The sequence below is a fragment of the Podarcis tiliguerta genome (assembly GCF_965153285.1).
Source record: "Podarcis tiliguerta genome assembly, chromosome: W".
Lineage (NCBI taxonomy): Eukaryota > Metazoa > Chordata > Lepidosauria > Squamata > Lacertidae > Podarcis > Podarcis tiliguerta.
Window position 1 is genome coordinate 4,094,193 of NC_139552.1, and position 23,083 is coordinate 4,117,275.

The following is a 23,083-nucleotide window of genomic DNA, read 5'->3' on the forward strand; positions in this document are numbered from 1 at the left end:
TATACACCTACTATCAAAAACTTCTCTTCATGTATTTGAATTTCAACTGCCACAAATCTTCCTTGATCATCTTTAAAAATGAATTTCGGTGATAGGCTCTCCTTTACATAAATCACTACTCCTCTTTTTTTAACTCTATCTGATGAAATAAACTCCTGACCCAATCTCTTATTAATCAACACTTTTCTGTGTAGCCTTATCACATGAGTTTCCTGTAAACAAATCAAGTCCAATTGTTCCTTTTTTAACAAATGAAAAATCTGTTTCCTTTTCTGAGGGGAATTCAGACCGTTACAATTCCAACTTAGTAGTTGCAGAGACATGATGTAATTACCTTGCTTTTCCTCCAACTGCACCCAATGCTGCTTCTTGCTCTGTCGGTGGTACCACCTTCTCCAAGCTGTCTAAATCAGGAAGTATTTTTGCCTTGTCTATTGTTCCTCTTTCCGGTACTCTTTGCTCCTTTCCAAGTCCTTTCTGTAGATCTTCCCCGTAGTCTTTTAGAAATCTGTCTTTGTCGTCCACTGATCTTATTTTAATCTTTCTTCCTTTAATACTAAAGGATAGGCCCTGGGGGAATTCCCACCTGAAAATAATGCTATTGCTTCTCAGCAAGGCAACCAAATCTCCGTACAGTGGTGCCCCGCAAGACGAATGCCTCGCAAGACGGAAAACCTGCTAGACGAAAGGGTTTTCCGTTTTTCAATGCGCTTCGCAGGACGAATTTCCCTATGGGCTTGCTTCGCAAGACGAAAATGTCTTGAGATTTTTTTTCGCTCCCCACCCCCTTTTTCTAAGCCGCTAAGCCACTAATAGCCTTTTAGCAGCTAATCCGCTAATCCTTTAAGCCTTTAATAGCCGCTAATAGCCGCTAAACCGCTAATAGCGCTAATCCGCTAATCCGCTAATAGGGTTGCTTCGCAAGACGAAAAAATCGCTAGACGAAGAGACTCACAGAACGAATTAATTTCGTCTTGCGAGGCACCACTGTAGTTAGATCTAAGTTCCAAAAGATGTTTCGGAATGTCCTTAAATATCTCCACTCTTGACTGATGTATTTTCAGGGCCTTCTGGAAATGCAGACCCAAGATTTTATCTCTCTCCTCTTTTGATCTGAGGGTAATCAGACAGTCTCTCACCTTGGTCTTCTTTCCCCCTCTTCCGAGCCTGAATGCACTCACTATCTTGAATTCTTCCTTCTCCAGATCTAAATCCCAAAAGTCTGCAAATTCCTGCATAAGAAAGTCACTTAGCTTATCTTTCTCAAGTTCAGGTACAGCCCTGATCCTCAGGTTTGTTTGTTTCTCCTTCAGTTCAATCATAGACAACATTGACCTATGGTCTTCCAATTGTCTATGTATCGGTGGTATTTTTTCCCCTGTGGCCACTGCTATCTCTTTAGCTTCTTCAGCCGTCTTTCGGGTCATGGTAGATTCCTGTAATAATTTCTGTATGGTCTCCGTATTAGTAGTGACCTTCTGACCCAAGTTATTAATACTTGTAGTATTTTGGTCAATTTTACTTGATGCTTCCACAACTCGCTTATTTGTTTCAGCTACTTCTGCAGTTAAATTGTTCAAAGATTTCTGAATTTTAGCTAGTCCCACAGCTAAAACTTCTTCAGTTGACATGCCTTTTGATTTAAGTTGTGCAGGAGCACCCCCTGATGGGCCAGATGCTGAGGCTCTTCTCTGCTGTCCAATGTCTGGGCGAAAAGATTTGCCAGACCTCGTTGTTTTTTCTTGAAGCAATTCTATCTTTTCTTTCCCATCTGCCATAACACTCTAGATAAAACTCAAGGTCGATCCCACGGCTAAAGTATATTTTGCAGTGGAAATTTCCCCTAGCCCAGTTGATATTTTAACAGTTTCCAACATCCACTAGGGGGACACAGTATCAATCAACTTGTTGCTTTAATAAAAGTATCCTTTTTTTTTCCTTTTTTTTTTTGGTCCCCCTTTCTCTAAATGGACGATAGTATCAATTTTCCCTTAGTCCCAGTTACTTTAATACCCAAAGAGATCCACCAGAAACACTGTATCTCTCTTTGCAGAGTTAGCTGTCAAAAAAGTACTTTAGCGCTTTTCGCTATACAGCATGCTATTGTCCCTTGGCAGCCCGTTCCCAGGTTTTTAAGCGGTGGATTTTAAACTTTATCTTCTTTTCTGCAGGAAATATATCGTTCCAACCTTTCCCCCCAACTCTCCCGCAACCAGGAGGGGAGATCTCTTATTTGACGTTGGATTTTTAGTCCTTTTAAACGTCTTTCAGGATTTTAGCTCAAAGTCTCTTTGCTTTGATCTATTTACAAAAAGCGGAAGGCGGACTTCCTGTTTGTACCTTACCGCTTCGGTTCCAAATTAATCCCTTTTTTTCTTCTTTATTTCCAATTTTTCCCCTACTCACGGGTAGTTCCTTTTAAATCTGAATTGTCACAGAAAGAAGTCAGCGCTCTCCGATAACAGCTGTGCGGCTTCGCTCTGAAGAAGAAGCAGTCGACTCACAGCACCGCGCCACACCCCGCCCGTAACTGGGTTCCTTTGCCAATTTGGGGGGGCGCAAAAGGTGCCCGCCGAGTCCCACGTTCGCAAGCTTCACCTGCCTGCGTTTTGAGGGGTCCCCACTTCGCCGCAGCGGTGTAGACCCAATTTCCTCAGAGGAGCTCGTCCCTCCGGAGATCAGAGGGAGTCCGCCATTACCGATGGCGCCGACCCGGAAGTCCCGGCCTTCGGCTGTTCCTGTGCCTCCACTGGACATTCTCTCACAAGATGGGAGGGGGAGCCACAGCGATAACAGCGGCGGCACGTAGCAACAGCTCTCACAGCTCTCTCTTCAGCCATTTCTGCGTTCCCAGCACCCCCACTTTTGGGTGCACAGCCTGGGCCTGCACGCTCCCCGGCACTCTGGTTGCGGGCCTCTACATCACACGGCCCCTCGGAGACAAAGCAGCTACTCCCAGCTGTAACGTCAGAAACATGGCCAGCAGCCCCCACTGGGCTCTCGGCTTCCTCCCTGCTCTCGGCTTTCTCCCGGCCCTGGGCTCCTGCTGAGCTTTCACACAGACTCCTCAGCACCTGCCAGGCGGCCTGAGCCGACTCAACGCCCTCCAGGTGGGGCAACAGCAAAGCGTCTACACTGGCTTTCAACATGCAGAGCTCTCTTTGCATTCTCTGCTCTCTATCTTCCAGCAAAGCAGCCTCCAGGTCTGCTGCGCCATCTTCAGCAGCAACTGGCGTGGGTGGGGCCGGCTCCTTCTGGACTATACTCTAGAGCCCTGTGGCCAAAAACCACCCCCTTACTCTTCTAACCCAGATATCCCAGGACTGGGTTGTGAGCTTTTCAAACGAGACATCATAAAAGTCCTGGAGCTCAGCCATCTCCTCCCCCGGTCCCCCCTTGGGGCTTTGGAGTACTCACGCGTACCAACCGGCTCCGAGGATAGGCCTCCGACGTCCCTTTGCAGCACACAGCTTGCAGCCAGCATCCCTGCTTTCTCCCAGGCAGAGCCTCAAAGCAGGTATTTTTTTCTTCCGGCAGCAAAAACAGCAGCTTCTCAGCTTTCACAGCCTTTTTTAAGCACACAGCACTTCAGGCTTTCTCTAATTGCCATAACTGTCATCCATAACCTCTTAAGGTGATTGATTTATTGCTCAGATAAATCCAGGCGTCCAGCCCGCTTCGGCTGCGCAGCTACCGGCCAGGCCTCCGGACTTCAAAGGAGACATTCCGATGCTCTGAGCAACACGCAGAGATCAGCAGCAGCGGTCAGAGAAAGCTGTAAGCTCCGGTGCTTACTCCAGTGTGCTTAAATAAAGTCCACTCAGGATCTTAGCGGCTAAAAGCAGTTTTATTTAAGCAGAAACTATTCATTGTCGAACAGCATTGTGAAAACACGTCCACTCTCCTCAAAAGCGAAAGTAGAAAGAACAAAGGCTGGAGACTCTCGGATATGACGCAGAATCTCCCCCTCCCAAATAGTAGGCAGGGCGTACACTCTGAGCTGTTTAACCCTGTAAGCTCAGGTTCTCCTCACATAACCTTGCTAGCGTGTGAAATGAGTGCAATTGTGCGGTAGGTGGAGCATTCTTTGGCACTGCCTTCTTTGGGATTGGGATGTATACTGATCTCCAATCCTCTGGCCACTGCTGAGTTTTCCAAACTTGCTGGCATATTAAAAAAAATCATGCATTCACTGTTTCCTGGGGCCACGGTGGCGCAAAGACATGGTTAAAAAACACGAATCCTCATGGATCCTCATAATTTTTGCACTAGATCAACCAGAAGTCACCATCAGATCAAACATTGTGGCCATGGGCACAGCCTGCACCACAAAAAACTCAGATCCACGGCTTCCTGGCAACTCCATGGCCCAAAAACATGGTTTCGAAGCACAGATCCTCATGGATCCTCACACTTTTTGCATTGGGCCAAGCCAAACTCACTGTCAAATCACACATCATAGCCAGCGTCACAGCCTGCACCACAAAAATCTAGGATTCACGGCTTCCTGGAAACTCCATGGCCCAAAACCTTGTTCCGAAGCACGGATCCTCATGAATCCTCAGAGTTTTTGCATTGGGGAACCCCAAATTTGCCCTTTATTCAAATATCTTGTACATAACCACAAATCTTACCACAAACATCATGGATCTACTGCCCTGGCCAGATGCTACCCTGGATATATTGGCCAATTTTTAGGTGGGTGTGCTGGGATGGAGGAAACGGAGTCGGCTGAATCTCTATCCATTAAAGATGGGGGTCCAATGGCTGGGCTGGAATGATTTCAGTTGGTTTGCCAGCTCCCAGCTCTTGATGGGGCGCAAAAATCACCTGTAACCGCCATCAGGAGTCCCGGTGTGATCCTGGACGCTTCTGTCTCTATGGAGGCACTGGTCACAAATGTAGCCAAAATGGCATTTTTTAATCTATGCCAGGTTAGGCGATTGGTACCATACCTGTCACTTTCCAACCTAGCCATGGTGATCCATGCAGCAGTCACCTGCAGACTAGACTACTTTAACTTGCTCTACACCTGATCTGGTGAGGGCAGGGTATAAATGTGATAAATAGGTAGGTAGGTAGGTAGGTAGATAGATACGCAGATAGATACGCAGGGCTACCCTTGAGACTGCTCCAGAAACTCCAAATGGTCTAAAATGCAGATGCATGAGTTCTTACTGGGACTTTGTGGAGAGCCCACATTCAGTTGGTTGTTCATCAGCTGGATTGGCTCCAGGTGGAGTATCGAATCAGGTTCAAGGTTTTGGTGCTAACCTTTAAAACCCTACACAGTCTGTGACCTTTCTTATCTATGGGTATTATCTTCCAATACACCCCCCAAAGAGCGTGACGCTCATCTAACAGCAACCTACTGGTGGTCCCTGGCCCAAAACATATCCAGCTGTCCTCAACCAGAGCCAAAGCCTTTTTGGTGGAACACTTGGTCTAATGAGACCAGGGCTCAGTGCAATCTATCTCAGTTCTTTCACTCGCTGGATCATCACCTTGTTGTGGTGAGTGGGCTTGCACAGTCCTATGAACTTTGTGAGCGAAGCCTTTGGGAATCTTGTACTCCCAGCAGGGTCACCCAAGGCGGTAGCGTCAAAGGGAATGAAATATACTTGGAGTCCTGTAGTGATTTCATGCTCTTTATTGATGCTTGTAAAACAGTGATTGAATTGCCCCCCAAACCTCTGGCTTCTATATACATTATTTACACAATGAGTCCTGTCTGATTGTCTGATTCTGCTTCCCTCCTGGAGCCTGATTGGTCTTTTCCTGCAAGCCAATCAGTTGTTGCATTCTAGGATCCTACTTGCCTATTGTTCTAGGATCGAAGCTTAATACATAACAGGGAAGGAGCTAGACAAAGAATGCTCCAAGAAGTCCTCAACGGCAGAATAGGCAGATGATAACAAGCGGTATGTTACAACGGCTGTGAAAGCGGATGAAGGCTGCAGCAGATAGGATCTACCAGTTCGTCGTCACTACTCATGCCTTCAGAACAGGGCCCTACTGCGAAGACTGTGCGTTGGTCAGTGTGCACTGAACTACACACATTTAAAAAATTCATGCACAGGCGTCTTCCAAAATCCCAACCCATGGCAATCGGCAAATGGTTACAGGGGCAGGATCATGAAATCTGGAAGCCCCTAGTCATGTATCCTAGCACATGGGCGTTGGATACAGATTCAGTCATTCTGACTCAAGGAACAAGGCAGTTGAGCAGCTTGGCAGCTGTATCCATGACTGAGCAGCCCTTTTTAAGATCCAATCTGCTCATCCCAAAAAGGGGGAGGGGCTAGAAAAGGTGCCCTAAACATAGTCTGCCTCCCTTTTCCCCTGACTGGATTACCGTGCCCAGTGGGGTCACCACCCAGGGGTTGTAAAAGACAATTGAATTTTGGAACATGGAATATATGGACTTTGTCAGATAACACAGACAGTGAACGTCCTAAACGCAGAACTGCCATCATTGCAAGAGAGCTGCGACGTTTTAACATCGATATTGGAGCGCTTCAAGACTCCTGAAGAGCAGGCAAGAGACAACTGAAGGAAGAAAAAGGAGGCTACACATTCTTCTGGAAAGGTCTATCTGAACAAGAACATCAAATACATGGGGTAGGCTTCGCTATCAAAAATGATCTTGTGAAGCTCCTACCGGCATTAATCAGCGACTCTCAACCCTTCGAATAAAGCTCACAAAAAAACCAACAGGCTACTATTATAAGCGCTTATGCACCAACACTGGATGCCGATGAAGACATTAAAGAAAATTTTTACTCTCAGCTGGATACCATCCTATCAGAGATGCCTAAGGAAGATAAAATTATCCTTCTGGGTGATTTTAATGCAAGAGTTGGGTGAGAGTTTGATCTGTGACCTGGGACTATTGGGAAAGAAGGAGTTGGCAACAGCAACCAGAACGGAATCTTACTTTTGACGATATGTGCAGCACACAACCTTGTTATTACCAACACACTCTTTTGACAGAAAAATAAATTTAAAACTTCATGGAGGCATCCTTGGTCAAACCACTGACATCTCCTAAACTATGTTATTGTCCGTGCTAAAGATCGACGTGATGTGCTCCTCACCAGAGCTATGACGAGCGCCGACGACTGCTGGACAGATCACTGACAAATACGCTCCACGATGGCTATCAAGATTATACCTAAACTCAGGCTTCAAGGAAGGAAACCAAGGCGCAAAATGAACACTCAAGCCCTTCAAGATCCCATTAAGCTGGATTGCTTCCAAATGACTCTTAAGGATCATCTGCTTTCAGAATTCCCTGATAACACCAAGGAACACTGGACCAAGCTAAAAACATCCATTATTGCAGCCTGTGAACAAACTATTGGATACCAAGCCAAGAAACACCAGGACTGGTTTGATGAGAATGACAGTGAGATTGAACACATGATTGACAAGAAAAGGAAGGCATTTCAGATCTGGCAAAGAGATAGAAACTGTGTCACTAAGAAAAAAACCTATGCCAATTCTAATAATAATAATAATAATTTATTATTTATACCCCGCCCATCTGGCTGGGCTTCCCCAGCCACTCTGGGCGGCTTCCCAAAAAATATTAAAATACTGTAATACATCAAACATTAAAAGCTTCCCTAAACAGGGCTGCCTTCAGATGTCTTTTAAAGAGAAGATAGCTGCTTCTTTCCTTCACATCTGAAGGGAGGTCATTCCACAGGGCGGGCGCCACTACCGAGAAGGCCCTCTGTCTGGTTCCCTGTAACCTCACTTCTCGCAATGAGGGAACTGCCAGAAGTCCCTTGGTGCTGGACCTCAGTGTCTGGGTAGAACGATGGGGGTGGAGACGCTCCTTCAGATATACTGGACCAAGGTCATTTAGGGCTTTAAAGGTCAGCACCAACACTTTGAATTGTGCTTTGAAATGTACTGGGAGCCAATGTAGGTCTTTCAAGACCAGTGTTATATGGTCTCGGCGGCCGCTCCCAATCACCAGTCTAGCTGCCGCATTCTGGATTAGTTGTAGTTTCCGGGTCACCTTCAAAGGTAGCCCTACGTAGAGCGCATTGCAGTAGTCCAAGCGGGAGATAACTAGAGCATCCACCACTGTGGCGAGAGAGTCCGCAGGCAGATAGGGTCTCAGCCTACGTATCAGATGGAGCTGGTAAACAGCTGCCCTGGACACAGATTTGACCTGTGCCTCCATGGACAGCTGTGAGTCCAAAATGACTCCCAGGCTGCGCACCTGGTCCTTCAGGGGCACAGTTACCCCATTTAGGACCAGGGAATCCTCCACACCTGCCTGCCTCCTGTCCCCCCAAAACAATACTTCTGTCTTGTTAGGATTCAACCTCAATCTGTTAGCCGCCATCCATCCTCCAACCACATCCAGACACTCATACAGGACCTTCACTGGTTCTGATTTAAAAGAGAGGTAGAGCTGGGTATCATCCGCATACCGATGAACACCCAGCCCAAACCTCCTGATGATCTCTCCCAGTGGCTGCATGTAAATGTTGAAAAGCATGGGGGAGAGGACAGAACCCTGAGGCACCCCACAAGTGAGAGCCCAGGGGTCTGAACACTCATCCCCCCCCCCACTTTCTGAACACTACCCAGGAGGAAGGAGCGGAACCACTGTATAACAGAGCCCCCAGCTCCCAGCCTCTCAAGACGGTCCAGAAGGATGTTATGGTCGATGGTATCAAACGCTGCTGAGAGATCCAGCAGAACTAGGAAACAGCTCTCACCTTTGTCCCTAGCCCGCCGGAGATCATCAACCAGTGCGACCAAGGCAGTTTCAGTCCCATGATGAGGCCTGAATCCCGACTGGAAGGGATCCAAATGGTCCTCTTCTTCCAGGCGTGCCTGGAGTTGTTCAGCAACCACTCGCTCAATCACCTTGCCCAAGAATGGAAGATTTGAGACTGGGCGATAGTTGGCCATTGTGGCCGAATCTAAAGATGTTTTTTAAAGAAGCGGTTTAATAACCGCCTCTTTCAGCGGGTCTGGGAAGGCTCCCTCACAGAGGGAAGCATTCACCACCCCACGAAGCCCATCGCCCAGTCCTTCCCGGCTAGCTTTTATAAGCCAGGATGGGCAAGGATCCAGGAGACAGGTGGTTGGTTTCACTCATCCAAGCAGCCTATCCACATCCTCGGAGGTAACAGATCGGAATTGATCCCACGCAACGTGACTAGACAGGACTCTAGCACTCTCCCGCCCCGGCCCTGCTCCCATGGTGGAGTCTACTTCTTGCCGAATCTGAGCGATTTTATCTGCAAAAAACTTTGCAAAATCATTGCAGGAGATAATGTGGCCCGTACTGGGCCCCGATGTAGCAGGTGGTTCTGCTAAATTGTGAACCACCTGAAAAAGTCTCCTGCTGCTGTTTTCTGCAGATGCAATAGAGGCGGTGAAGAAAGTCTTCTTCGCCGTCGCTATCGCCACTTGGTAGGCTCGACGTTGAGCTCTAACCTGTGTCCGGTCAGATTTGGAATGAGTTATCCGCCACCGGTGCTCTAGCCGTCTCAACGATTGTTTCATTGCCCTCAGATCCATGGAAAACCACGGGGCTGTTCGGGCTCCATGCAATCAGAGAGGGCGCTTCGGAGCCAAAGAGTCAATAGCCCTGGTTAACTCCACATTCCAGCGGGCCACCAGGGAATCAGCTGAAAGGCCATCAACATGGGATAAAGCATCCCCTACCACTCTCTGGAAACCATTTGGATCCATTAAGTGGCGGGGGCGGACCATCCGAATCGGTCCCACCTCCCTGCAGAGGGGATGGGTCGCAGAGAAGTCCAGTTGCACCAGGAAGTGATCTGACCATGGCACTTCTTTCGTTTCGCTTTTACTTAGTGTCAGATCACCAACATCCATAGAGGTAAACACCAGGTCCAAGGCATGTCCGTGGCTATGGGTTGGGCCAGACTTATTCAGGGACAGCCCCATGGAGGCCATGCTTTCCATGAAGTCCCAACGGCCCCTTGTAAGGTCGTGTCGGCATGGATGTTAAAATCCCCTAGGACAACCAAACTAGGTGTCTCCAGGAGAACATCCGCCACGACCTGGAGCAGCTCGGGCAGGGAATCCTTGGTGCAGCGGAGAGGTCGGTACACCAAAAGGAATCCTGTACTGCCCCTATTGCCCAACTTCCAGAACATGCTCTCAGAGAACTGGGTCTTCCCAATAGGACGCCTGGTGCAAACTAATGACTTCCTAAAAATCACTGCAGCCCCCCCTCCCCGCCCACATGACCTGGGTTGCTGTGCGTAAGAGAATCCTGGTGGACAAGAAGCGGCAAGGACAGGCCCATCTGCTTTATCCAACCAAGTCTCTGTTACACGTGCTAGGTCAAGTCCTCCATCCATGATCAAGTCAATAGCAGTGGTCTTATGAATCATTGACCTGGTATTGCACAGCAGCACCTTCAGGTCATGTGGGTATCCCTTGCTAATTCTAGTATCCATCCGGTCAGGACCAGACCCGGAGGCAGGGATAGTCCTCAGACAACGACTAAACCTGCCTCCTCGGTAATGACATGGTCTGGTCTTAGCGTAACTCCTCCTCCTACCCGTGATCACTGAGATCGGTTCTCCCAGTGCATCCCCCCCCCCCCTGTGGAACATGCCCCAGCCATTTTGTTGGCTGGGACCCACTCCCAGGCAGCCCTGACCCCTCCCCTTAAGAACAAAATAAAACCTTTTAAAAAAACACAAACCAATAAAACAATACAAACAAAAAACTATAAAAATTACGAAAACATCAAAATCAAACAAATTTCCAAGCCCAACCAAACATCCATCCCACCCCATTCTAAGAACCAGAGAACTAAAAAACACCTGGTGGATAAAAAACCCCTCAAGAGATCCAGTACTTAGCCGACACTCATGATGCACAGAATTTATTTAAAGCCACAAAGACTATCTATGGACCAATAAATCATGGCATATGCCCCCTATGCTCAGCAGATGGTACCACACTTCTAAAAGATAAAGAAGCTATTGTACTGTGCTGGAAAGGACACCACCAACACCTCCTTAACCACAACTCCCCCATAGCTGCTGAGGTCTTCTCACAAATCCCACAAAAACAAATTAGAGATGAGCTTGCAGTATCTCTCAAACTGGGAGAGTTGTGTACAGCTATTAACCAAGTGAAAAGCAACAAAGCCAGTGGACCTGATGAGATACCTGCTGAAATCTTCAAAGTGGGTGAAATTGAACTTACACAACAACTTCACAAGCTGATCGAAAAAATCTGGGAAAGAGAAGCAATCCCAGAAGACTTCAGGGATGCCAAAATTATCAATCTCTTTAAAAAAGGTGACAGAGACTCTAGAAAAAATAATTGATTATTTGGGCAAAAATAAACTACCAATAATACCTAAGGAAAAAACTGAAATCTTGAACTCACCAATAACAGCTATGGAGGTGCAACAAGCTATACAGAGATCAAAATTAGGAAAGACACCGGGCCCAGATGGTCTTCCAGCTAATTACTATAAAAAGTTATAACAAGCATTATTTCTTCCCATGAAAGACCTAATGAAAAATATTCTGGCAAATGGAAAGCTTCCGAAAACCTGGAAGGGCAGCTTTATTACTCTTATCCATAAACAGGGAACAGATGCCTCAAACATGGCCAATTACAGACCCATTGCACTGCTAAATAACGATTACAAGATATTCGCAGACATTCTTGCAAATAGATTAAAAATGGTGCTGAAAGAGATAATTCATAAAGATCAAACCAGATTTCTTCCCGGACGATTTATGCAATCCAATATTAGATGTGTGATTAATGTATTAGAATATTTGGATATTAAAATTGATAAACCAGCAGCTATTATGTTGGTAGATGCTGAAAAAGCTTTTGATAACGTGTCCTGTAAGTTTATGAAAAAATTAATGGAAGAAATCGGACTGGGAGAAAATATTTGTAAAGGAATAAATGCCATCTATTCGGAACAATATGCAAAATTGATCATCAACGGAATAATTACTGAGGAGTGCAAAATAAACAAGGGAACCAGACAGGGCTGCCCACTGTCTCCACTGATATTTATCTTGGTGATGGAAGTCTTGAACAATCAGATAAGAAGGGATCAGCTTGTTAAAGGCATCACTCTGGGAAACAAAACATATAAAATTAAAGCTTTCGCGGACGATCTACTTGTTATGACTGAAAACCCTTAAAAAAGTCTGAAAAGAGTGCTGGAATTGATTAAAGAATTTGGAGAAGTGGCAGGCTTTAAGCTGAATATAACAAAAACAAAAATGTTTGTTAAAAATGTAACCACAGAAGAAAAGGACGACTTAGAAAAAATATTGGGCCTGAAAATCTCTTCAAAAGCGAAATACTTGGGTATTTGGATCACCCCCAAGAACATAAACTTATTTCAGGATAATTACACCAAAACTTGGTTAGAGATTAGAAAAAACTTGGTAACCTGGAGTAAACTAAAATTAACATTTCTGGGTAGGATTTCCATTATAAAGATGAATGTGCTTCCAAAATTAATCTTTTTATTTCAAATGATTCCAATACTGGGTGAAGCAGGTTGTCTCAAGATATGGCAAAGAGAAATTTCCAAATTCCTGTGGGAAGGGAAGAAACCTAGGATTAAACACCTGATCTTAATAGACATAAAAGAGAGAGGAGGCTTTTCCCTACCCAACCTAAAACTTTACTACGAGGCAGCCTGTTTCACCTGGCTAAAAGATTGGTGCACGTTGCAGGATCTGGACCTCCTGGACCTGGAAGGTTTTGACAACCGCTGGGGATGGCACGCCTACCTAATATATGGAAAAGCGAAAATTCATAAACATTTTACCAACCATATAATAAGAAAGTCACTCTTTGCTGTATGGGAAAAATATAAAGACCTGATGGAGCCTAAAGTCCCCTGGTGGACTTCTCCAGTAGAAGCCATAGCAGTAAAACGGAAAAATACTCAGGAAAGCTGGCCAACATATAAAATACTTCTAAAAAATGAAGATAACCAAATAAAATTTAAAAAATTTGAGGAAATAAGAGAACACATTTCAGACTGGTTCCAATACCATCAGTTATTTGAAAAATTTAAATCTGACAAACAAAAGGGGTTCTCAGTAGAAATTTCCCGATTCTAATCTGATCTTGTAAATTCTAAAAGAAAAACTTTTCCAAAACTTACCAGTCAAGGAGGAGGAGGTAACAGTGGCAATGGTGAGGTGGTCCCAGGATTTTGGCCATTCAATAACCATGGCCCAATGGGAAAATTTATGGAAGATCAATTGGAAATTCACTGTTACACGATTAGAGAGAACTTTCAAAAAATGCAACATCGATGGTATCTTACACCATGGAAACTTTCAAAAATGTATAAAAATGTGTCAAGTAATTGTTGGAGATGCGGAGACTCAGGAACATTCTACTATATGTGGTGGATATGTAGGAAAATACAGGTATTCTGGGAGAGTATACATGCAGAACTGCAAAAAATGCTAAAGATCTCTTTCAATAAAAAACTAGAGGCCTACCTCCTGGGAATAACAGATTTGGATATTCCACAAAAGAGGAAAGGTATCTTTTTATATGCGACAGCGGCAGCAAGAGTTTTGAGCGCAGCAAAATGGAAGAGTAATGAAATCCCCTCTATACAAGATTGGATCCAAAAGCTGACAGAATATGCCGAATTAGATGGTTTATCAGAAAAAATAAAGAATAAATCAAAACAGGAATTTGTTTCTAAATGGGAGGTTTTCAAGAATATCTGAAAAATAAATATAGTAGTTTAAATTCTGTTGCAGCATTCGAGGAACTTCAGTAATAGTTGCTAGGTAGATAGAAGAAATTAGATTTATTGAGAATAAGTTTAATTATGAAAAAAATGTGTATTGGCAATACATAATATGAATTTGAAATATGGAATAGATGGGAAGTTGGGTCTTTAGTGTTAAGACCAATAGATGTTCTATTGTTTGCCAAGATAATTATGTGTCTATGGTTATTTTTGTAATTTGTGTGTAATTTGGTATTTGTGTTTTTTTGTGTGTGTGTTTTTCTTGTTGTATAAATAAATATATATGAAAAAAAGGTGACAGAACTGATTGCGGAAACTATCGAGGCATCTCTCTATTAGCAAGTGACAAAGACTTCCTTTACACACGCAACAGGAAGGTCTCAAATTACACACTGGACACAGATTCCCAAAGCCTGTGAACTTCCGGGAATTTACTTTCCCACAGCTAGCCATATCACATGATGTCAACAAGCTGGCTGTCTGCAGCTGCGATGTTCTCATATTGTAACAAATATGACAGCAACAATCGCTGATAACAATGGCTCTCAAAGTGAACCATTCAAAGTGGGATCAGGTGTTAGACAGGGTTGTGTTATTGCCCCAACTCTATTCATAATTTTCATTTCCATGATCCTACACTTTGTCGAAGGGAAATTCCCCACTGGGGTAGAAATCATATATCGAACAGATGGAAAGCTCTTCAATCTGAGCAGGCTGAAAGCAAAGAGTAAGATTACCATAACTTCCGTCATAGAGCTTCAGTGTGCTGATGACAACGTAGTGTGTGCACGCTCAGAGGAAGACCTCCAAACCATCCTAAATATCTTCACAGGAGCTTACGAAAAGCTTGGCCTGTTGTTCAACACCCAAAAAACCAAAGTGCTGCAAACAATGAGTACAAAATAACCCCTCTGCAGCGCCACAAATCCAACTCAATGGTGTAACATTGGGAAATGTCAATCACTTCTCCTACCTAGGCAGTTATCTTTCCACAAGGGTCAACATTGATGCTGAAATCCAGCATCGCCTGAGCTCTGCGAGTGCAGCTTTCTCCCGATTGAAGTGCAGAGTGTTTGAGGACCGGGACATTCGCAGGGAAACCAAAATGCTTGTTTACAAAGCTATTGTACTACCAACCTTACTGTATGCTTGTGAAACACTTACAAATGCCATCTCCAACTTCTCGAAAGATTCCATCAACGGTGTCTCTGAAAAATCTTACACATCACTTGGGGATACAGGCAAACTAATATCAGTGTACTGGATGAAGCAAAGATCACCAGTGTTGAAGCAATGATTCTTCAACATCAACTTCGTTGGACTGGTCATGTTGTGCAGATGCCTGATGATCATCTTCCAAAGCAACTACTCTATTTCAAACTTAAAAATGGAAAGTGTAATGCTGGTGGTCAACGAAAGAGGTTTAAAGACTGTCTCAAGGCAAATCTTAAAAAATGTAGTATAAACACTGACAACTGGGAAACATTGGCCTGCGAGCGCTCCAGTTGGAGAACAGCCTTTATCAAAGGTGTCATGGACTTTGAAGACACTCAAACTCAGGACACAAGGGAGAAACGTGCTAAGAGGAAGGCATGCTTGGCAAATCCACACCGTGATCAACTACTGCCCAGGAACCAATGTCCCCACTGTGGAAGGACATGTGGGTCCAGAATTGGCCTCCACAGTCACTTACAGACTCACTGTTAAAACCATGTTTATGGAAGGCAATCTTACTCGGCTACGAGTGATCAAAGAAGAAGAAGAAGATCTCAGTTCTGTAGAGCCTGTAAGACCGAGTTGTTTCACCAGTCCTAAGGTTGAGGGCAGCAATTGTTTTATTTTTACCTTTTCCTTCCCTTCCCCTCCCCTTTTTATTTTCTTCTCACTCTTTCCCTCTTCCTGTTGGTCCTTTCCCTCTTCCCCTTTTATCCTAGTCACGGTGCCTCAGTTATTGGAGTCGAATTGTCTTTTAATCTATCTGTTTTATTGAATTTCTGATGTTGTACACTGCTCTGAGCCCACTTTGGTGAGGAGAGCAGCTTAAAAATATAATAAATTATTATTATTATTATTATTATTATTATTATTATTATTATTATTATTTAAAAGGGCCAGGATGAAGGCTGAAGCCCATTCTCCCCTTTCACTGTGGTGCCAATCCAAATTTGGCCCCCGTGGTGCTTTTCCCACAAGGAGGTCACAACTGCTGCCCTGCTGCAAGTCCCTGTGGCAATCTTGTGTTTCGCAGTCTTGTTTTGCCCTTAGAACTGATGGCATACAATGCTAGAATATTGCTTTTCCTCTATTGCCTTATAACAGGATTAAGTGGTGGTTGCACCTGATTTTTAATGTGATGTCATATGCCTCAGAAACATCTGATAATTCCCATTCCCACAGGCCATGAGATATACTTAATCAGAAGAGATCCCCTTCCATCAACAATCCTTGCACTTGCTCTTGTCCCTTTTTGATTGTCTGTATTAAAATTTCAGCTCTGGTCATCCGAGCTGATATGGCTCATCTTCCTTTGAGCCCAGCAGAGCATTAAAACAACAAAGTCCACAACAGAAGGGTGAGGCAGCTATGGGCTACATTGCTATACTTTATTACTAAGCTATGCAGAGAGCAAAGAAATATACATGTTCTCTGTGTGAGAGCAGAGAGCAACTGAACAAAGAAAATGAAAGAACAAAGGAAACAGGAAACCAGTAATGTCACATCCCGTCTCCCTTTCCTGTGAGAATCCAACAGTATCTGGACTGTGGAATGTAAACAGTCCTGTAACTGCAATCAGCTGCTCAGTGAGGAAACAGAAACTAACATCCTCCCCCTTTCTGTGAACATCACTGGGCAGTGTGTTCGTACAATATCAGTACAAACCCAATTTCTGTACATAGGTACAGTGTTGATCCTTTGGAACAACCTTGGACAATAAATCAGCAGGAATTTCATTACCTGGCATGTAGGACAACGTTACGAGTCCTTTCTGAACACATTCTCTAGCATGTTGCAGCTTCAATTGCAAGTGCTTCGTGCTTTGCTTACAACCTTCTGAAGTCAGCAAAGCCAAACATGCTTTGCTGTCCTGATAAACCTGGATTGGACATTTGACAGGAATTTTCATGTCTTTACACAACTGTAACAACCATTCACAATCCACAAGTGAATAAGACAGTGCATTCAGTTCAGCTTCACAAGTACTCAAGCTAACTGTTGTTTGCTTCTTGCACGACCAATCAAATAGACCCTGATTGTACATGTAGCAAACTCCAGACGTACTTTTCCTGTCTGTAGTGTCACTTCCAAAACTCGCATCTGCAAATTTCTCAAGACCTCCAGACTTCTGATTGTTAAATCTCAGTCTGTAGTGCATAGTGCCTTTCAAATATCGTGCTATGCGTTTCAGAGCTTTCCAATCCTTAACTGTAGGATTGTTGACTTGTCTGCTTAGCAAATTACAGCTAACTGCAATGTCAGGTCTTGAACATCTGGCAATGAAGTTTAGTTTGCCTAGCACACTTCTGTACAGTGTAGTGTCAGAAAATGCTCCTTCAGTGTCATCTACCTGAAAACCTGTTTTCATCGGTGTGTCTACAGAGTTAGCATCCATCAAGTTTAGTTTGCTTAACACATCAGCAATTTTCCGTGACTGGTGTACTAGAATATTACCATCTTGGTCTCTCTCTATTTCCAGAGATAGGTAGTTGGCTACCTCACCGAGATCTTTCATGTCAAAGTGCTCTTTCAGTTGAGCTAGGGTGCTATTGTACATTTTGACATCCTTCCAAAAGAAAAAATATCATCAACATAAAACAAGCAATACAGCTTCTTTTGCCCTTCCTCTTTGACAAATACACATGGATCAGCTTTACCTTGCTGAAAACCCAGAGAAAACAATACTTCAGTGAGTTTAGAGTGCCAGCACCGTGCACTTTACTTGAGACCATATAGGGACTTCTTCAGAGAACAAACAAATTCCTGTTTTACCTGTACGCCATCAGGTGGAAGCATATAAAGTGATTCACCTAAGGTTCCGTACAAAAATGCTTTATTCACATTGTGATGAGAAACATGTAGATTCTCTTCTGCAGCAAGTTTGAGCATAAGCCTAATGCTCTCATATCTCATGGTGGGTGAGTAGGTCTCGTGATAGTCTTCTCCTGTTACCTGTGAAAAACCTCTGGCTACCAATCTGGCTTTGTGTCTGACTATCTTACCATTTTGATCTGTCTTTGCTTTGAATACCCATTTGCTGCTAACCAGCCTCATTCCTGGAACTACTGGAACCAGCTCCCATGTTTTGTTCCTCTCTAAGGAATCAAGCTCAGCCTTCATGTCAGTTAACCATGGCTCAGCATCCTTTGAATCCAAAGCCTGGATCTCTTGGAAACTTGAAGGTTCAAATACCTTCTTGGAGCTTTTAACAGCAGTTACAGCTTTTGCTGCCTTAGCAAATTCATCAGTAAATCTCTTTGGAGGTTTACCTTTAGTGGCTCTTTCAGACCTGCGAATTAGCCGTAAGTCTTCAACACTTTCCTCTTCTTTCTTAGGAGAAAAGTGGCCTATAGTGAATAATGGTTCCTCCAATTCTCGATCAGAGCCTTCAGAGGGTTGCATAGAGGCCGTAGCACTCTTGAAATCCTCTGAATCATCTGATTCAGTTTCAGAATCAGAATCCGAACCTTCGTCAGTGGATGTGGGGTGTTGCTGCTGCTTATCCTCAGACTCTTCACTGTCATCAGGATAACACTGGAAAATTCCCACATTCTCCCCCCACTCGGCATTGTACTCAACACTTCTAGTGAGCCTAATTGTCTTAGAGTCAGTCATCATCACTCTGTAAGAACCTTTCTGATACCCTAGAAAGATACCATGAAAACCACGTTTGCCTAACTTGGAGCTTTGTGGTGTGTGAACCCACATGTCAGAACCAAAAATTCTCATGTGCTTGATGTATGGTTTCTTGCCAAACATCTTTTCATAGGGGGTACAACCAATCGGAGATGATAATCTGCGATTATAAGTGTAAACAAGACAGCTGAGTGATTCTGCCCAATAACTCTCTGGAAGATTGGCATCATGCAGCAAGGTTTTCAAGCCTTGAATTAATGTTTGGCTTGCCCTTTCACAAAGTCCATTCATCCATGGAGATCGTGGACTTGAAAGGTCATGTTGAATTCCTTTCTCAGTCAGAAAAGCTTCAAACTGCTGAGAAGTGAATTCTCCCCCTCGATCTGTAAATAGACACTTCACCTGTTTACCATGCACATTTTCAACCAAGCACAGAATTCCTTGAACCTAGGAAACGCTTCTGATTTCTGCTTGAGATTGAACACATAAATATACCTGGAAAATGAATCAATGAGGACCATGAAGTACCTGGCTCCACCCAAAGAGGGTGATAGTGGACCAACGAGATCAGCAAGCAATACTTGATATGGTTCTGTAGCTTGTCTACTAGACACCTTACCTTTTGCAGCCATTTTGACCTTGTTTGCTGCGCATGCCTTACACTTCATGTGGTACCTGCAGGGTTTAATAGTCACACCTTCAACTAAGGCAGGCATTTTGGAAACTGCCTCGAAGTTCAAATGACCAAATTTCCGGTGATAATCATGAAAACATCCTGCATGCAAAACCTTGTTAGTATCTGCAATACAATAAGTTTCATCCTGCACAACATCAACAGAATCAACATAATGCAATACAAACAAACGATCAATATAATCAGCATGCAATACAAAGCCATCTTTCTTGGTGATGGTGCACTTCCTTTTCTTGAAGGAAACATCTATGTCCTGTTCAGTCAGCTGCGAGACACTCAGTAGATTGTGTGCAGCATCTGGAACAAGAAGAATGTTGTTTATAGATGCATCCAAGCTGTGAAGAACAACCGTTCCATAGCCTTGACTGGAGATCGTACGGTCATCCGCTTGGTGAATCGCACCTTCCTGCGGAGTAAAGGACACAAAGAGATATTTGTCCTGACAGACGTGCCTGGTGGCTCCCGAGTTGACAACGAAGAAAGATCTAGACATCTTCTGGACCTTTGGAGTGTAGCGTGAGACCATTGCCCTGTGTTGCGTTGTCCTGGACTTCGGACCTTTGCCTTTGCCTTTTCCGCGTGTTGAGCTTTCGCTGCGCTGCTCTGTTGCCTTGGCCTTGGGATATTTACTGTGATGGCCTGGGAATCTGATTCAGAGGCTGAACCGGAGGAATCCCAGCCTGCACAGGAGTCCCCTCCTCCAGGGCTGGCTGAGCTGGGGCAGAGCCTTGAATCTGAAGCGCCTGCACCTGTGCCGGATCCTCAGGAGCAGACACCAGATGAATCCACTCTGGCTCCGGAGGTGATTGAGGACCCATTGCCTACAGGTGCGCCTCTCCCAGCCCTGTCAGGGGAAGGTGAGCCTCCCCCCTGGGTCCAGTAACCCTCCAGCCTCTCCTGAGCTGCAGAGGCTCAGGGCAGAGAGGCAGAGGGAACTGGTTTCTCTCAGGAGGAGTGCTCGCCTTAAGGCCAGGAGAGGCGGGTCACCTGTGGGCCGGGACTGCCCCTGGCCTCAGAGAAGATAAAGGCCAGTCAGCTCGGTCCCAGGTTGCGGGAGCAACGATGTTGGAAACCTGTTTCTGCCAGCACCCAGACCTGTCTTTCCGGAGTTCCCGACCATGCCTGGCTTTTTGCTTTGAACCCAGCTTCCCCCTTGGTGGACAGTCTCCAGACCCTCGGCCCAGGACCAGACTTTGACCACGCCTCACGGTAACCCCCTCCGGGACCAGCACAGTTTGCTCCCGCCACACCACCACTCCCCCATCATTGGGGTGTGTTTGGGAAGACCCAGAAGCCATGGCTGACCAGGCAGCTGCATTGGTGGCATTGGCCCAGGAGAACCAGGCCTTGACTTACACTGTTCAGCAGCTAAGCAATGCGGTTACGGCGCTTCAGCAGTGGTTGGACGCCTTACCGGCTCCTGGGGCCGACGCCCCAGCTTCTGGCAAGTACCCACTGGCCCTGCCAGAGAAATTTGATGGGTCCCCAGCCAGCTTTCCCATGTTCCTCGCCCAGGCCAAGCTGTATATTCAGGGGCGAGCCCGGAATTTTCCTGACGATCGCACCAAGGTGCACTTCTTGATCAGTTTGTTAAAGGACCAGGCGGCCAAGTGGGCTTTGGCACTGCTCCGGCAAGACTCTCCTTTGCTAACAGACTATGTGGGGTAATGTAACCACTTGGAGACTGCGTTTGGCAACCGTCTGAAGGGGAGCCAAGCCAATCGCGTGATTCGTCTTTGCCATGATTATCGGGCCCTGAACAAGATTACTATCCCAGACCGGTACCCCTTGCCCCTTATCTCGGAGTTGCTGGAGCGGGTGCAAGGGGCGCAGGTGTTCACCAAGCTAGACCTCCAGGGGGACTACAATTTAATTCGGATCTGAGCCGGGGATGAGTGGAAGACAGCATTATGGGCAGTTTGAATACCTGGTAATGCCCTTCGGATTGTGCAACGTGCCCGCTGTGTTCCAACGGTACATCAATCACGTGTTCCAGGACTTACTAGACAAGTACATGGTGGTGTACCTAGATGACATTCTGATTTTCTCCCGTGACCCGGCTCGCCACGAGGGTCATGTCTGGACCGTGCTGCAGCGCTTGCGGGAGCATCGCCTGTATGCGAAGCTCAGCAAGTGCGAGTTCCATCAGCAGTCAGTGGACTTCCTTGGTCACCGACTCTCTCCAGATGGGGTGCAGATGGATCCTGGGAAGGTGGCAGGAGTTCGGGAATGGGCAGCACCTCGGAACCGCAAGGACCTACAGTGATTCCTGGGGTTCGCCAACTATTACCGGACTTTCATTGCTGATTATGCTCAGCGCACCACCCCGTTGACCCGGCTGCTGCGCCCCAAGACACCATTTTCCTGGGACAAGGAGGCAGAGGAGGCGTTTCAGGGGTTGAAAGCCTGTTTCAAGAGGGCGCCGATCTTGCAACATCCTGATCCCTCTTGACCCTTTGTGGTAGAGACCGATGCCTCCAGCACGGCTCTTGGTGCCGTTTTGTCTCAGCAGCACGGACCTGATGCGCCACTGTTACCCTGCGCCTTCTATTCCTGCCAGCTCCTTCCAGTGGAGCGTAACTATACCGTGTGGGAGCGGGAACTACTGGCCATCAAGGTGGCCTTTGAGGTCTGGCGCCACCATCTTGAGGGGGCACAACACCTGGTGGAGGTGAGAACCGACCACCGGAACCTGGAGTACCTCCAGACCACCCGCAAGTTGAACCAAAGGCAGATCTGGTGGGCGTTGTTCTTCTCCCGGTTCCAGTTCCGGATCTGCTACATCCCCAGCTCCCAAAATCAGAAGGCGGTTGCCCTGTCCCGGAAACCCGAAGACATCGCAGACACGGTACAGCAAGCAGTACCAACAACGATTTTTCCACCGGCCGTGTTTCTGGCCACTCAGGAGGCTGAGCCACTGCTGGCTCGGGAGCGGGAACAGCAGCGGGTCGACGCTTGGGCCCAGGAACGACTCCGGGAACTGGCCGAATGGTCATGCCCTCAGTATCCGGGGCTGGTCTTGCACCAGGGCCTTCTGCTGCACCACGGTCGCCTGTACATCCCGCCAGGGCCACTGCGGGCTGAGGTTCTCCGGATGACCCATGATGCCCCAGCAGCAGGACAGTTTGGGCGGTATCGGACCACCCATCTGGTAAGCCGCGAGTTTTGGTGGCCTCGCTTGAAGGCTGACGTGGCTCGCTACATCGCTGGTTGTGATGTCTGCCGGCGGGCCAAGGGCCCTACCGGGCGACCCCCCCCGGCCTACTTCAGCCGTTGCCAGTCCCACCACGTCCTTGGCACACGGTTTCGCTGGACTTTGTGGTGGACTTACCCCCGTCTCGTGGCTGTACCTGCCTCCTAGTTTTCTCCAACCATTTCACTAAGATGGTGCACTGTGCCCCCTGCCCATCCGTACCCACAGCTAAGGAAACCGCTCAGCTATACCTTCGGCATGTCTTCCGCCTGCATGGCCTATCTGAGCGTGTGGTGTCCGACCGGGGCGTTCAGTTCACATCCCGTTTCTGGCGAGTATTACACCAGACCCTCGGGACAGAGGTCTGTCTATCATCAGCCTACCACCCACAGACCAATGGCCAGACGGAACGGGCGAACGCGGTGCTGGAGCAGTACCTCCGGTGTTGCTGCAGCTACCAGCCTGATGACTGGGTCGACCACCTAGCATTGGCGGAGTTCGCCTACAACAACGCGGTGAATGCGTCCACCCAGCAGACCCCATTGCAGGCCAGTTACGGTTATCA

The 23,083-nt window shown here is 46.3% G+C and overlaps 1 protein-coding gene across 1 annotated transcript in view; it reads left to right on the top strand.

Moving 5' to 3' along the window:
- Positions 1–214: 214 nt before the first annotated feature.
- LOC310668845 (uncharacterized protein) overlaps positions 215–23,083 on the top strand; it is a 64,434-nt gene continuing 41,565 nt past the window's right edge. The window contains exons 1-2 of the mRNA XM_083422192.1: positions 215–635; positions 994–1,470. The gene's annotated coding sequence lies outside the window, so the exon portion shown is untranslated. The remainder of the gene's footprint in view (positions 636–993; positions 1,471–23,083) is intronic.